This window comes from Heterodontus francisci, chromosome 10 (genome assembly GCF_036365525.1).
Source record: "Heterodontus francisci isolate sHetFra1 chromosome 10, sHetFra1.hap1, whole genome shotgun sequence".
NCBI classification, from domain to species: Eukaryota; Metazoa; Chordata; class Chondrichthyes; order Heterodontiformes; family Heterodontidae; genus Heterodontus; species Heterodontus francisci.
This window is the reverse complement of record NC_090380.1, coordinates 94,055,758-94,072,526: the sequence shown is the minus strand read 5'-3', so window position 1 is coordinate 94,072,526 and position 16,769 is coordinate 94,055,758. Positions and strand designations below refer to the sequence as shown.

General features: G+C 39.8%; 1 protein-coding gene across 5 annotated transcripts in view; it reads right to left on the bottom strand.

Moving 5' to 3' along the window:
- Positions 1-16,769, bottom strand: part of eva1c (eva-1 homolog C (C. elegans)) — a 169,548-nt gene that overhangs the window by 63,386 nt on the left and 89,393 nt on the right. The gene's annotated exons all lie outside the window — the stretch shown is intronic.

Below are 16,769 nucleotides of genomic sequence, written 5' to 3'. Positions count from 1 at the left end.
ATGGAATACTCTCCACTTGCCTGGATGGGTGCAGCTCCAACAATACTCAAGAAGCTCGACAGCCCACTTGATTGGCACCCCATCTACAAACATTCACTCCCTCCACCACCGACGCACAGTGGCAGCAGTGTGTACCATCTACAAAATGCACTGCAGCAATGCACCAAGGCTCCTTCGACAGCACCTTCCAAACCCGCGACTTCTACCAACTAGAAGGACAAGGGCAGCAAATACATGGGAACACCACCACCTGCAAGTTCCCCTCCAAGTCACACACCATCCTGACTTGGAACTATATCGCCGTTCCTTCACTGTCGCTGGGTCAAAATCCTGGAACTCCCTTCCTAACAGCACTGTGGGTGTACCTACTCCACATGGACTGCAGCGGTTCAAGAAGGCAGCTCACCACCACCTTCTCAAGGGCAATTAGGGATGGGCAATAAATGCTGGCCTGGCCAGCGACGCCCACATCCCGCGAATGAATTTTAAAAAAGTATTATCCAATGTTGTGCGGCATTTTCTTTTTCTGTATTAACTATATTTATGAGACTACTCAATTAGCAGTCCCAAATTGGATTGGAACTGGTCAAATTGCTTAAGCTTAGGATCTTTAAACACCATCAGAGACAATTGATTTTCATCAAGAATCTGGGCTGCATTGGAATATACATGGAACCAAAGAAGCTAGAAATTCCAGTGGATCAAACATTGCTCCTGTGCTCAAAAGTTTCCAAAACGCTCTAAAAAGAACCGAAAATGTGGGTACATTTTAGCTTCATGTAATAATGCCTGAACCACTGTGGGGGCTCAGATATATGCTAATAATAGTAATGATTGACAAAAGTAAAATAGACTAGTGTATTGAATTTGTGGACCCTTAAATTGCACTTGCTTGCAATGCCATTTATAAGTCATGCAAGATTACTGATAATTTCTCAAAACCTCAACAAAGGCATATGCTAACTTATCACATTCCAACAATACCCTTTTCAGATACAGTTTAGTTACCTGCCCAAGTTCAAGGAATCAATATCTGCTTCAACTTAATGAGACTTCTCGTTAACTCCTACCAAAATGTTCTGCTCACCTGGTGTGTTTGGATACCTCTGACTGTATGTTTGCCAGCTTTCTTTGGGCATTTGATGTTAATAGTGGCAAAAGATTCCAGTTGTTTGACTTCATCAATGTGATGTGTCAGGTTCACAATGTGGAACGCCTGCTTGTCTTCTGGCTGAGAATTACTCCTCATTGAGTCTTGTCTCAGGTCTGTTTAGCTGTGGACTTCATGTATCAGCTTGCGTTTATGCAGGTCTCTGACACTCTCCTTGTTGCTGTTGCCCTGTTGCTGTGCCTGTCTTCTGTTTGTCTGTGTCCTGCTGTGGCTTCAAACTGCATCTTTGGAGCCAAATTTTTTGCATAGGCGGGTCCAATGTCCTTTTGCATGCATGCCTTGCACAGGTCACAAAATGCAGGGCAATTTCACAGTGACTGGGACAAACCACACTTACCACAGAGCTTGCTTGCTCTTTTCGACCTGGTAACTGTGCCGATACTGTTGGCTGCACCTACTGCTTGCAGGTGCTGTTGTTTAGCTACAACAAGGGCAATTAGGGATGGGCAATAAATGCTGGCCTGGCCAGCGACGCCCACATCCCGTGAATGAATAAAAGAAAAGGGTTCATATTTTCCTGCCATCTTCCAGAAGCACGTTAATGCTTCTTTTCCCCCCAAGAGGTCTTTCTGAAATGCTTCAATGGGTGTCAATACAATCACTAGCTTCATTATTTGGTCCAATAGCTCAGTTTCTGAGAAATCACATTTGCTGCCCTTACTACGGCATCTACTGATCTATTGATTCCTGTGACTGTTGCTTGTAGGTCATCAATTCCAGGCGGTAGTTCTAGCACTTTCCATATCTTTGCAGGATCTTTCTGGTCTTCGTCAGATAGTCCAGAGGTGTTGATTCTGTGTAATGCCTCATTTCCAACTATTAGTATTTTCACAGCCTGTTTTTCTGGTTCTAAAATTATTTGGTCTATGAAGCATAACTGTATTCTTTGTTTGAATAGTTGGAACTCAGATAGGGTATGAATGGCCTTCCAGTTCAGGCTGGGGAAATTTGGTATCCGCCTTTCTGCTGTTCTTTTGCTTAAAACTTGCTTTAAGACTTGTTCTGTGACTCTGCACTGTTTCCCCTTTAAGAACTGTCTGATTGTTTCTCCTTTAAGAACTGTCTGTTATTTAGACTAGCTGCTTTGATTGATAGGGGCAGGTGTTTGCTAGTGCTGTGTTTTTATTTTGCTTCCAGCACTTAAGCCTGTTTTGTTTACACAGCTGCTCACTAGCTGCTAGAGTTTGTTTATGTTCTTCACGCGCAAGTGGTTTTAATGGGCTTTCCCCCTGTGGCTTTGTGAATAGAAGCTCTTATTCATGCTCGAGTAGTTTAATTTTTTTAAACTTTGGCTGCGTGGATAAAGGCTCTGCAGTGATCTGGGTTTTCTCGTGTTTTCTCTCGCGACGCCTCCTGTAATGGCGCTGACCTCGATCTGCTCGGAAAAGGAATCGGGTCTTCCCCTTTTTTTTCTACAAGGAGCTTTGGAAAAAAAAAAGATCTTTTGAAGGACTTCAAAGTTTGTTTTTTAAAGCAGTATCCCTTGCCATCGGCACAATGACTCACCCCATTTACTTGCAGCCTGTCGTTCTGTGCTCTGTCTTCTACAGCTTGAGATAAGTTCTTTTTTTCACTGTTTGAGCCAGTATTTTTCTTGAACTTCTCTCTACTGGCTGTAGGAAAGGTCATTTTCAGAGCAGTTTTAACTGTGGTCTTCAATCTCAGACTTTGTCTTCTCACACAGCTGCTACCATGTAATGAGTTATTTTATGTTGTCTGATGCAACATAAATGAGATGCATGGAGTCCAGTTGGTTGATGATCTCAAACAGGTTTATTAAAGATAAATTATTATACACATTACAGAGCAAACTATTTACAGACCCATACTCTGGGTATTACAGTTGCAGAGTGACTCTGGCTTGGAGGCACATGACTACGTCCTGGTACTCAGCTCATTAGCATACTAAGATCTTAAAGGGACATCACTCTTAAAGGCAATCATACAACATATTTCATAAAATCAAAGGAAATACATTGCGATGAAATTGACCCAGATTTTACTGCTGAAATAGCAGAGAGCCTAATGGCATTCATCATTAATACGTAAAATGTTCAACAATTTGTGACAAGGGAGAGATATTCGTGAATTGTGAATCTCACAAGTTGTTGAACCATTTGTGCTGCTCCACTCTTAGCCAGGTGAAAACAGCAGCTTGTCCTCAATGTAGCTTTGAGTTTCGTGAAATTGCTGCATTTTTGCCTTAACTGTCAATTAAACTTGCCCCAGAAAATGAGCGCTGCTAATTAATAGCCTAAGTCCCTTTTCAATTGGGAGATTTAAATTCCTGCAATGTTTTGCAACCTTTCCAGCCTAGAAAGGGAACAATTTAAACTGTGGCATTCCCTTTTATAGATAGTAAATTGCTGTTGGAGATTTTTAAAATATTAATTAAAACTAATTCTTACTTTTCCTTTCTATCTTGTTTTTCTCTGTCACCTAATCCAATCTTTCTTTACCTCTATTTCTCTTTCTGCACCTGATTTGATTCTAATTCACCCTATTTCTTTCCTCATCATTCTTCTGTTTCTTTCTCAATACTCAGGTTTCATTGGTTAAGGAGCTACATTGTTGGTCCCTTCATTCACCAAGGTCCCAAATGCCCTGCTGCCCTCACTGTGCCATTATCAGCTTGCATTTCCAGCAAGAATTTTTCTGGAGCTGAAGGGTGGGAAAGTCTAACCAACAAGCCATGCTGCAAAATGCCCCACTCTGGCAAAACCTGAGCCAATAATGCCTCAGTACTGTTGAATGCACTATATTTCACCATCCTTTTATGGTATCTTGGACACTGGCAGCAATTAACAAATGGCTGTCATCCTCCCTGTTGGCGGCAAGTTTAGGATGCATGTGGGAACATAACAGCACTATAGAAAACAGCATTGGTATTCGAACACATTACAATGAGTACACTGTTTTTCTTGTGCTGATGTTGCATTTCTGTGTGCCATCCGTTAATAAAAGGCATCTGAGTCAGCTTCCATTTGTTTTTGCGGAAGAGGTTCTGCAGCCTCTGGAGACACAGTACAAAACCATTAGTTCAAGTGATAGCTCATGTCTGTGCCTTCTATGGTATTGCTTGTTTTATTCTTTAAAACTAACTGCTAACTTAAGCAGTGCTGTCCATAGCAAACCTCCAGAACAATGGGGCATGAAGCTCCCTTTCATTGAACTGGTATGACGGAATAAGAATTCCTCTGGTGGCTAAGTGTGGCTAATCATAATTGCATTCGTGAAGATTTCCCCTTTTAGTATTTCCAGCAAACTTTTGAATATGGTGTAGAGGAAGATATTTAAAATTTGACTGTAAGGACTGCATGGGAGAAGCCTTTAGAAGTGCATTCACAATGTCACTACACATTGGGACCAGAAGAATTTTTACTCAGTGTGTGTTTTCTGTTTTGAATCTGAAACTTCAAACTGCTTGTAAAACAGGACAACATCAAATCAAGTAAAACAGAAGTAAAATACCATAGAGGCGGGAAAACTGAAATAAAATCAGAAAATGCTGAAAATACACTGGGCAAATCAAAAGTAGTTTGGTGGACGAGTTCATGAAATACATTTGAGACAGTTTCCCAGAACAGTACATCATGGAACCAACCAGAGAACAGGCTATGTTAGATTTGCTTTGTGTGATGAGACAGGGTTAATTAGTAATCTCATAGTAAGGGATTTTCTGGGAAAGAATGATAATATGATATAATTTCACATTGAGTTTGAGAGATTGACGCAAGTAAATCCAAAACTAGAATATTGAATGTATATAAAGCCAATTACATAGGTATGAGGGGTAAGTTGGCTAAGGTAGATTTAGAAATGAGATGAAAATGTATGATGGTAGATGAACTATGGCTAACATTTAAAGAAATAATTTATAATTCTCAACAAATCTACATTCCATTGAGAAATAAAAAAATCCATGGGAAAAGAGATCATCTGTGGCTAACTAAAGATGTTAAAGATGATATTACATTAAAAGAAGAGGCTTATAATATTGTGATGAAGATTAATAAGCCTGAGGATTGGAAGAGTTTTAGATACCAGCAAAAGATGACCAGAAAATTGATAAGGAGAAAATAAGAGAGTGAGCGCGCCAGAAATATTAAAATAGATGGTAAGAGCTTCTACAAGTATGTGAAAAGGAAGAGAGTAGTAAAAGTAAATGGAAATTCCTTAGAGGCTGAGACAGAAGAAATTATAATGGGAATAGGGAAATGGCAGAGGTGTTAAATAAATATTTTGTGTCTGCCTTCACTGTAGAATACACAAAAACATACCAGAAATAGTGGGGAACCATGGACCTGATAACAGTAAGGAACTTAAAGTAATTAATACTAATAAAGAAAAAGTACTGGGGAAATTAATGGGGCTGCAAGTCAATTAATCCCCTGAATGTGATGGCTCACATCCTAGGATTCTAAAACAGGTGACCGCAGAGATAGTGGATCACTGATTGTGATCTTCCAAAATTCCCTATATTTTGAAATGATCCCAGTGGATAAGAAGATAGCAAATGTAACATCGCTATTCAAGAAAGGAGGGAGAGAAAACAGGCAGTTAGCCTGGTATCAGTCATCAGGAAAATGCTGGAATCCATTATTAAGGAAGTGGTAATAGGACACTTAGAAAAGGAAAATCGGAATACGATTAGGCAGAGACAACTTGGTTTTATGAAAAGGAAATTGTGTTTGACAACTCTATTCGAATTTTTGAGGAATTATCTAGAAGGGCAGATAAAGGAGAAATCAGTGGGTGTAGTCTATTTGAATTTTCAAAATGCATTTAATAAGGTGCCATGCAAGAGGTTATTATATAAAATTAGGACTCGTAGGGTTGGGGATAATATATTAGCATTGATAAAGGATTAGTTAAAGCACAAAAAACAGAGAGGACGAATAACTAGGTCATTTTCTGTTTGGCAGGGATTCCACAAGAATCAGTGCTGGCACCTCAGCTAATGGTATATTAACAACCTAGATGAAGGGACTGAGCATAGTGTATCAAAGTTTGCTAAGGATACAAAGGTAGGTAGGAAAGTAAACTGTAAGGATGACACAAAGGATCTGCAGATGAAATATTGATATGTTAAGCAAGTGGGCAAGAAGGTGACAAATGGGAATGTAATATGGGGAAATGTGAGGTTATTTACTTTAGTAGTAAGAAAAGAAAAACAGAATATTTTTTAAATGGTGAGAAGCTATTAAACGTTGATGTTCAGAGAGATGTGGATGTCCTTGTACACAAAACACAAAGTTAACATGCAGGTACAGCAAGCAATTAAGAAGGCAAATGGTTTGTTGGCTTTTATTGCAGGGTTGTTGGAATACAACAGTAAGGAAGTCTTGCTGTAATTGTACAATTGTGATCACACCTCTGGAGTACCATGCACATTTTTGGTCTCTGTATCTACAGAAGGATATACATCCCTTACAGGGGGCGCAGTGAAGATTCACTAAATTGACTCTTGGGATGAGAGGGTTATTCATTATAACCAACATTACCACCAATTAATACCAACAGCTGCAGTCCGAAAAAAATGGGAGCCTATCCCCAGAGATGGAGAGAGAAGTCGAGGAAGGGAAGAGTCTGAGATGGACCATGTGAGGGTGAGGGACAGGTGGAAATTGGAAGCGCACTTGATGAAATTTCCCAGTTCTAGGTGAGAGTAATGATTCTGCTTTTGCCATTTACTACTCCTCTAGACCCATCTTTTGTTCCTTTACTTGTCCCCTTTTGCCTTGCACCATCATCCCTTTTGTTATTTGCCCTCTGTCTTCCACCCTATCACAGAACTTCCCTTTTGTTCTTTCCTCCTCTCCCCACTTTCCCTGCCTTTGTACTTGCTAAAAACTTGTTTCATCTCTAAATTTTTCCAGTTCTGATGAAAGGTCATCGACCTGAAACAGTAATTTTATTTTTCCCTCCACAGATACAGCCTCCAGCTGTTCCATTATTTTTTGTTCTTATATCAAACCAGGTATCTAGTGGGTTTTATGCAATAATTAATTGCTTATCACTGAAAATTTACAAATTTAGCATACAATGTGAATGGACTGATGGTTACGAATTGGGTGACACCCCACGCATTGAGTTGATACTTGTTGAACTTGTGTACTTGGTAATAGTAATATTTTTCATGCAAATGTAAATTGCTGCTGCCTAATAACCAAAATACCGTGACTACCACGGAAGCTGGCAATTGACATTGCTAGAAAATTCTGAAATCACTGCATGCAGGAAAACACCAGCTCCCTATTATGTATCCCATTTGTTTCCTATGAAGAAACCAGTAGAGTGCAAGACATGACTAATGAGATGTCCGAATGAGGTGGCCAAAGTGACGTCCCATTGGGCAACTCATTCATAATATGAGAGGTTTGAAATGAGGCTCTTCCAGCATTGCAAATTATACAGTACACAAAGGCAAAAGGAGAAAAACTCCACAAACGCCTGTCAATTTTTTAACAAATATCAAAGCTATTAAAACCTTTTCTCATCATTAACCGAGTTCTCTACATGATTGTTAGAGGGTCAACGACTTCCTCAATTAATTAGTACTGTAATTAGGAAACAAAAAACATAGATGTTACGTGACAGGGCTTGGCGAATGACTGAAAATAAAAGCACTCAGGGGTGTTGGATCACATAACTCAAAAATGTCAATGTAATTTTTTTGAATTAGGGAAATTGTTAGGATCAAAATCCATTGAATGTATCTGCTCTATTGTCTTTATTGTACATGTTCATTGACTAATCGCAGCTTTTTCCCTCCTATCAGTACTAGATTATGGAAAGCAGGCATTGAAAACTAAATCCTTTGTTTACCACGCAGGTGAAACACAGCTGCCTTGCTCTCTTTGAAAAGAGCTCAATTTTTCAAAAAATTAAGTCCTGGAAGTAAAAGTTTTCAAAAGATCTTTTTCCTGCAACATTTCTTTCACTTCTAATGATATTGACTTGTGCCAGGGCACTGGCTCACTGGTGCTATCCAATTCATCCAGGCTTCATGGTTAAGCTATTAAACCACTCTTCATGGTTAAGCCTGGGCATTGAATGCCAGCAGGGTAATCAAACATTATGGATATTGGCAAACATTTTCCAGCACGATTCACTGGATAAGTATTAGGATTGTGAACTCTATTTCTTTTTCCCTCTCTGGTCCAATTTCTGTACTCTTAGCACTGTCTTGACTCAGAATAGTTAATTCAGCACAGAACAGGGATCAAAGTTTATTAAATTCATAGTAGGTAGTGTAGTAGCAGAAGTTGGGCCTGCTCCACTCAGGATTTCTTTGCATGGATGTGGCTGCCACCAAAAAGATAAGTTATATTGGAAAACACAGGAAAAGGAGTAGGCATTTTTCCCTCTTGTACCTATTCTGCATACAATAAGATCATGGCTGCTCCTCCTGGTTCCACAGCAATCCCGATGGCTTCTGCCACCCTGTAATCGGCCTCTGTCCTACTAACCTTCTTCCCTCCCCTCAACTTACCTGAAGGCCACTGCCAGTGAGGCAAACAGCCCAAAATTCATCCTTCTGAAATCGGTCAGCTGCTTCTGGTGGCACTCCGTACAGGCTCTTGGTTATGGATCTGAAAGTGGGCCAGAACCAATTTCTAACCCGTTAAACATTTGCTACCTTGATGTGTTGACTTAACTCCTTCTCTGCTCAATATATAACTTTGCATGCACTCTCTATGGCAACTTGTAGCTTGCTAGAATGTTTGTAACTCGTTTGACAAATAAATATTCTTGCTTTTGCCAAATGCTGTCACTGTGGAAAAGCCACCAGGGCAGGCGAACATGGATTTCTTGTCTCTAAAACATTCATCAGCACTTGATCATTATAATAACAGCATGTCAGAACAATATTGCAAAGAACCAAAGCTTCAAACAATATGCACTCTATTGATCGAGGGCTATTTGCCGATGACCAGAAGATCTTAGGGGACCGTTGCAAATTTTTTTGTACTTAAGACTCGGTGGCATACAGACTTACATCACTGTGTGATTTTTATCAAATTGGAGGCTAGCCCAGGTTTGGGATGAAAGTCTGTTCTTTTTGCCATCTGCTAACATTCAAAGGGAAACTAGTCTGGATAGTCGCAAAGAAAAGAAAGACTTGCATTTATATCGTGCCTTTCATGACACTGGACATCCCAAAGTGCTTTACAGCCAATGAGGTTCTTTTGAAGTGTAGTCACTGTTGTAATGTAGGAAACACAGCAGCCACTTTGCACATAGCAATGTGATAATGACATATAATCTGTTTTTGTGATGTTGATTGAGGGATAAATATTGGCCATGCCACCAGGGATAACTCCCCTGCTCTTCTGCAAAATAGTGCCATGGGATCTTTTACATCCACCTGAGAGGGCAGACAGGGCCTCAGTTTAACTCTGAAAGACAGCACCTGCAAATAGTGCAACACTCGCTCATTAATGCACTGGAGTGTCAGCTTTGATATTTGTGCTCAAGTCCTGTAATGGCACTTGAACCCAGAACCTTCTGAATCAGAGGCAAGAATGCTACCAACTGAGCCACAGCTGAAAGCTTCTACTGATCACAAGTCCACAAAAAAAACAAAATTATCCATAAATTGGCAATATTTAGTACAAAATAAATAGTTGCATTCCAAAAAGCTGTTAAGAATGCCTGATGTACTTTGTAGATGAAGGGAGGGTCAAAACAGGCTGATGACATAGAGTAAGGGCACTTCACCCTTGAGAGATTTTGAACATCATCATGCTCATTTTTGGGGCAAAACAATGTTGAGGAGATGTATTTTGGGGAACAATTTCTCACGCCCAATCTCTGATTGCCAAATTGAAAGTTGGCAAATTCCTAGTGTCCAGGGCAGCTGTCTGAAATAGCCATTAGGCAACTTGAATATGCAAATTGGAGTCCTAAAGCCTGCTTTAAGAACCTACTCCAAATTTAGCATCAACTGCGTGGAGCTTGCCCCATGCATGCTCTGTAGAGTTGATCTGCGTCTTTAGTAACCTTACCAGGGGTCCTTAAAAGGGACTGCAATAGGCTGCTCATAAAAAGATGTGAGCTTTTTTATGGTTTTGTTTCTGTGAAACCAAGAGGGACAATGTTGCCCTTCCTGGCTCTACAAAAACACTGCAGCTGTTGTTGGCCCAGGCTTGCCACCTCCGGTTTGTCTCATCCTTCTCAGGATCTACTTGAGGGGTGTCTCGACGATGGAACCTGTTGAATTTCCTAAGGCCCTGACTGGGGAGCTGCATCAAGATGTGACTTGCTGGTTTTATGCAGATGGGGCCCAAGTACCAATTTTGGGCAGGCGTTGGGTCAATATCTTCAGGTGTACATTTGCTTCGCAATAATTATTTCATGCTGATTTCTGTCGTTCCTCCAATTTCTTGGCCCCCATTGTCTATGTTCTATGTTCTATGTACTCGATGCTAAAACGGGCTGTATTTGCGCAGTATTTTTCAACTGCCCAGCCCTGATATCCTTAAGATTGCTAAAAATCAAATACAACTCAATTAAACATGCAAGGAAATGCAATAATTATTTTAATTTTGGACTAATAACAGTAATATAAAACTTGCAATGATAACTTTCTCACACATCGGTAGATGACAGTGCATAGTGGTAGATCACACTAATGGCCCTATCACAAGCATTCAGAAATATAAATAGGGAAACTTGCTGAATCTACCATCAATCCTAGATTTTTAATAACGACTAAAACAAAACAAAACAAAACTATACATAATAGAACTGCAGCAAACAGTAAAGGAAGTAATGTACTTTTTCATTAAATGAAGTTATACTGGCAGCACCTTTAATATCATCAACATTTTGCTTTGCAAGTTTTACAGAGAGTGAAGCAGTCCTTTTTTTATTGTTTTGAAGCCTACTCAATAACTGTATGTGACTAAAAGCCTGCCTAATGGGGGCACTGTTTTCACGAATATGTTAAGTACTTTGCAAATAAATGAGAGAAAGAGGTTTGACAGCCACTAACCAACAATGTCCCATTAAAAAAAAATTATGGGTTTTTATTGTGCCAGATAGCACTGTTGATCTATAATTGGTGTCAGGCAAACCCCACCTGCCAAGACTGAGGCACACATTATTTTGCCACATGAACTTTAAACTTAAAATGGCAAGCCCTGACCAGAAAGACATTTTCATGGTAACAGACAATGTTGAAACAATGGGGATCCAGCAGTCCCTGTCCCTCCAATACACAGAAGTGGTCAAACCAGTTCTAGTCACATGTCTAGCTGGCTGGAGCTTTTGGATTTGAACCTCCAATAAAAAATGTTGAAGAGACTGTTCCATATAAGGAGCTGGTCACATGACTAACCTACTGAGCACCCTGGGAGCTTTTTGAGCTTGAACTCCCAAACAAAGGAATTGCCAGGCAGAACACCGTGTGCTCCTGGAACTGAAGCAAGAACATCTCTCTCCTTCCTGTTTGCCTGTCTGCCTGCTCATCTCTCAGGGAACTGAAACCATTGAAGACACGAGAAACTCAAAGAGAGAAAGGTTTGCCATGTGATCAAAGTTTTAAGAAGATTACTGGGCCCCAACGAAACGCAAGAATATAACTTCAATCAAGGACGACAGCGAGCTCGAGAAACATTAACAAGATATTGCCTCAAACTGCTCTACTTATCTTTTCTTCTGCTCTTTTCTATTCCTATCTGCATATTTATATCGCGTGTACATGCTAGCGTGAGTGTGTCGTATATCCATAGGCGTGATTACAGTTAAGTTTAAGGTTTAATAAATGTCATCTTTCTGCTTTAAACCAAAGAAAGCCTGTTTGTGCTCATTTATTTGCCTTATAATTGGAAAGTTGTGAACAAGGATTCACAAAGAGAGAGCTCAAAACATAGTGTGTTTAAAATTAAACCCTGTTACAGTAAGACCAGGTGAAGACATCAAGTGACTCCTACACACATTGCTCACCTGGTCGTACGATTGGAAATAACACATTTACCTTTAATAAAACAATTTGAACAATTAGATTAGATTAAGATTAGAGATACAGCACTGAAACAGGCCCTTCGGCCCACCGAGTCTGTGCCGAACATCAACCACCCATTTATACTAATCCTACACTAATCCCATATTCCTACCAAACATCCCCAGCTGTCCCTATATTTCCCTACCACCTACCTACACTAGTGAGAATTTATAATGGCCAATTTACCTATCAACCTGCAAGTCTTTTGGCTTGTGGGAGGAAACCGGAGCACCCGGAGAAAACCCACGCAGACACAGGGAGAACTTGCAAACTCCACACAGGCAGTACCTGGAATCGAACCCAGGTCCCTGGAGCTGTGAGGCTGCGGTGCTAACCACTGCGCCACTGTGCCGCCCTAAATGTTGTAATGATGTTTGCTTTAGGCTATCCCATTTGATATCATACCTGACCTCCAGATTACCTGAGAACAGCAGCTGCAGCTGAATTTGAGGATGTGCAGCTCTAAAAGCATAATATCTTAGTTTATAATGATATGTATAGATGAAGAAGTCTATTTGATCCACCTAGCTCATTCTTCTGTTGAAATATAAGATACATTATTCTACCTGGAAGATATTACAGGTTCTGATTATGCTGTATATGTAGAAATGCTTCCTGATGTCAGTCCTGAGCTTGCTTTTTACTGGTTTACATCATTGTCTCCTTGTCCTGCAATTGTAGTTTAACTTTGAAGTAGTTTTTTTAACTCCTTCATGGGATGTGGGCATTGCTGGCTAGACCCGCATTTATTGTCCACCTCTAATTGCCCTTGAGAAGGTAGAGGTGAGCTGCCTTCTTGAATCACTGCAGTCCTTGGGGTGCAGGTACACCCACAATGCTGTTAGGAAGGGAGTTCCAGGATTTTGACCCAGTGGCAGTGATGGAATGGCAATGTAGTTCCAAGTCAGGATAGTGACTTGGAGGGGAACTTGCAGATGGTGGTGGTAGTATTTTGATTTTAACTATTGTGCATTGCTTAGTAGACTATGTTTTTAAAAAAGCTGTTTTCTGTAAGAGCGACCATGAAGCTGTCAAATTGTTGTTAAAAACCCATTTGGTTCACTAATGTCCTTTAAGGAAGTCTTTACTCAATCTTGCCTAGATGTAACTTCAGCCCCCATACTAATGCAGTTGACTGCATAGTAGGTAGAATAGTAGAATAGAAAGGTGCTTAATGGCTGGCACAGACAAGATGGGCCGAAGGGCCTGTTTCTGTGCTGTATAGCTCTATGACTCTGAAATGCCTTTGCAAGTCACTCAGTTGATTAGAGCAACTACGAATGGAGGATAAATGCTGGCCTTGCCAGTGATGCCCACCTCTCAAGGATGAATAAATGAACTTGAATAAATGAATGAATAAATGAATTTGTAACTCTTTCAAAGCTTAAATATTTGGTGCCCAGAATTGAACATAACACTTAAAGTACAGCCTGACCATAATACTTTAAATTTTCTTCAATACAAGCTCTGACTTGTACTCCACTATTTGGTAATACAGCTCACATTCTGTTTGTCTTATTGATTGCTGCTCTGTAATGATTGGACATGCTAAGTGCTGAATCCATCACTCCTAAATTTCTAATAATGACTAAAACAAAAAAACAGAGCAACAGCAAATGTTTTAATTAAAATAAAGTCATACTGGCATCACCATTAATATCTTCAACATTTTCAAAATTAGGTTCTGTGATTTTTTTTTGAAAGCAGTGTTGTCATCACTGAAAAGTTAAGAACGTTTTAGTGGATGTGTTTATACTTCAACATTAGGGTTACTGCAAAGCAATGCCACTGTGTAGCATTGTAGTACAATTAACTCTACAGTCAGGTCTCATCCTGACTCAAGAGAAAACTGTTCGAACTCCATGGAGGAGTAAGTCTCACACTGCTTGGGTTTGACATTGCAAATATAACACCATTGCAGTGTCAAATCTGCTTTAAAATTAATTTGAAGGACATCTGGGCCTCTGGAGCACTCTTTAAACTTATTCTTAGTTGATTTAACTCTATGGACTATGTGGAACCGCCTGTAAATGTTTACAAAACATCTAAATTTTGTTGTCCCAGGATGAAGCCCTGTACATAACTCTCTTCTCAGTGACAGAATTCCAGTTGGAAGAAGACAGTATGGCCATATTTTGTGGTGGTAATGAGGGAAAAACTATCAGCATTCAGCATCATTACTCCACTGAAACTGACAGCAAATTCAGGAGTCTGCACATACTCAGAATAACACAGAAGTCCAGAGGTTGCTGTCACTGACTCTACGCTTCTCCAGATGGTGCACTGTTGAGGTTTGCCCCCACCCTCCACAGACTGCAATCCCTAAGCAATCAGTGAATTGATGAAAACTTCCACTTTTCTGCTGTTAGTCTCGCCATAAAAACCGTTGAGAAAGTTACATCTTGTTGAGGTGTAACTGGGTTTTTAAAAGGTGCATTAACTTCAGAATTACTGCTAAACACCCTCACTGGCTCTGAAAAGCTAATTTTATATTTGTGCAATGCCAGATTTCTCCATAATGATAAAAAAAATCCACAATTTTCTTAAAGTTTATCTTTACTTTAGCTTCTTCCTTAATCTAATCATAATCATTTATTTCACTGTCTGAAATTTTAAATTAAAAGTGATGATAATCAGTGTTTTTACCTTCCTGTGAGAATGCTTAGAGTCATAGAGTCATGCAGCACAGAAACAGGCCCTTCGGCCCATTGTGTCTGTGCTGGCCATCAAGCACCTATCTATTCTAATCCCATTTTCCAGCATTTGGCCCGTAGCCTTGATTGCTATGGCTTCAATGTGATTGGCTGCTTGTCCTGACATTGCTGCTGCTGGACACTTGGAGATCCCCTTGACTTGGCGCCAGATTTAAATTGCCACCAGGAAAGGCGAAGTCCAGGCCACAAAGACCACTAGATGTAAGTGGGCAGCTTTCTTCGAGGTCAGCACCAAGTGGCATTACTTCATCGCTGAATGCAAAATCTGGTCCTATAAATGAGGTACTGCTTGACTGTAGCTAATTCTATAGCTACTGATCTTAGACTAGCAGCTACTATACAAATGCATCTTTGTTGTTCATGTATACATGTCATGATCTTTGTCTATGATGCAACGATAGCAACCCTGCCACTGATATCGGCTCTGTAAAATAAAATTCATTGCAAAGCTGACAATGCCTGTAAAGAAAAAAAGCATCTGAGAAACACAAACTTTCTCAAAGGCCAAAATGTTCTAAACTTGACTTTACCAATCAGGCTGCTTCTGATTGCTCTATGTTTACCTACATTACAAAAGTGACTACACTTGCAAGAGAACTTATTCGGCTGTGAAGTATTTTGGAACATCCTGAGATTGTCAACGATTCTATATAAAGGCAAATTTGTTCGTTCTTTTTCTTTCCTTATGGTACTTAGCTTGTCTACAAACTCTTCAACAAGACAATGCCTCCTTAAATTGTGTTTCCTATCACTTCACTTTTTTAAACAAAGTTTCTTATTTTTTCCAACTTGTAATTTCTTACAGGCCATTTACTCTCATTGTTGCATCTTCCTCTAACCAAGAGGATGAGGCAATCTGAGTTATGGATTGCTCACCAGACGATGAAACTCACAGAACAAAAAGGTAGAATTATTTTATGAGTCAGCTTAGCACATAATATTTTTCAACAAATTCAATGGCTTACTTATAACAAATACTGTAAACTAACACACTTTACTACATGTAATCCAGAGACAATACATGTGTTTATAGAACATTCAAAGCCTAATATAACACATAACTTTATGCACATGCACTAACTGTGCTCGGTTTAAAAAAAGTCATAGGATCATTATGGCATGAAGAAGGCCATTTGCCCCATCTAGTCCATGCCGACTATCTGTAGAGCAATCCAGTCAGTACCATTCCCCAGGTCTATCCCTATAACCTTGCAAGTTTATTTCCCTCAAATGCCCATCCTTATGAAATCATCGATCGTCTCTGCTTCCACCACCTCTGTAGGCAGCGAGTTTCAAGTCATTACGACTCGCTGCATAAAAAAGTTCTTCCTCACATCCCTCCTGCATCTCTTGGCCGAAACCTTAAATCTGTATCCCCTAGCCCTTGTATCATCAGCTAATGGGAACAACTTATTTTTGTCCACCACATTTCTATAACAAATCCATGTCACATGATTATAGGTTTCGTTCTCAGCATGTAGGCATCAATGGCAAGGCCAGCATTCATTACCCAGGTGGTGAAAGGCCATTTTTAGTGGGACAGTTAAGTGTCAACTACATAGGGGTGGAACTGGAGTTACATATAGGCCAGACGATACAAGAACTGCAGGTTTCCTTCCATAAAGGGCATTAGGGAACTTGTTGGGTTTTTAGAACATTCTGACAGCTTCACAATCACTTTTATTGATACAAGTTTTTTATTTTCAGTTTTTTTGAACTGTATCCAATTTCTCAAGCTGCCCATGCTGGAATTTGAACCCATTTCTGTGGATTATAGTCATGTAACATAACCACTACACCATTGTTTTCATTTATAATAAAGTAAACCTTGATCTTTTATCAATTTTTCAACTAGCGAAATCTACCCTTCTTA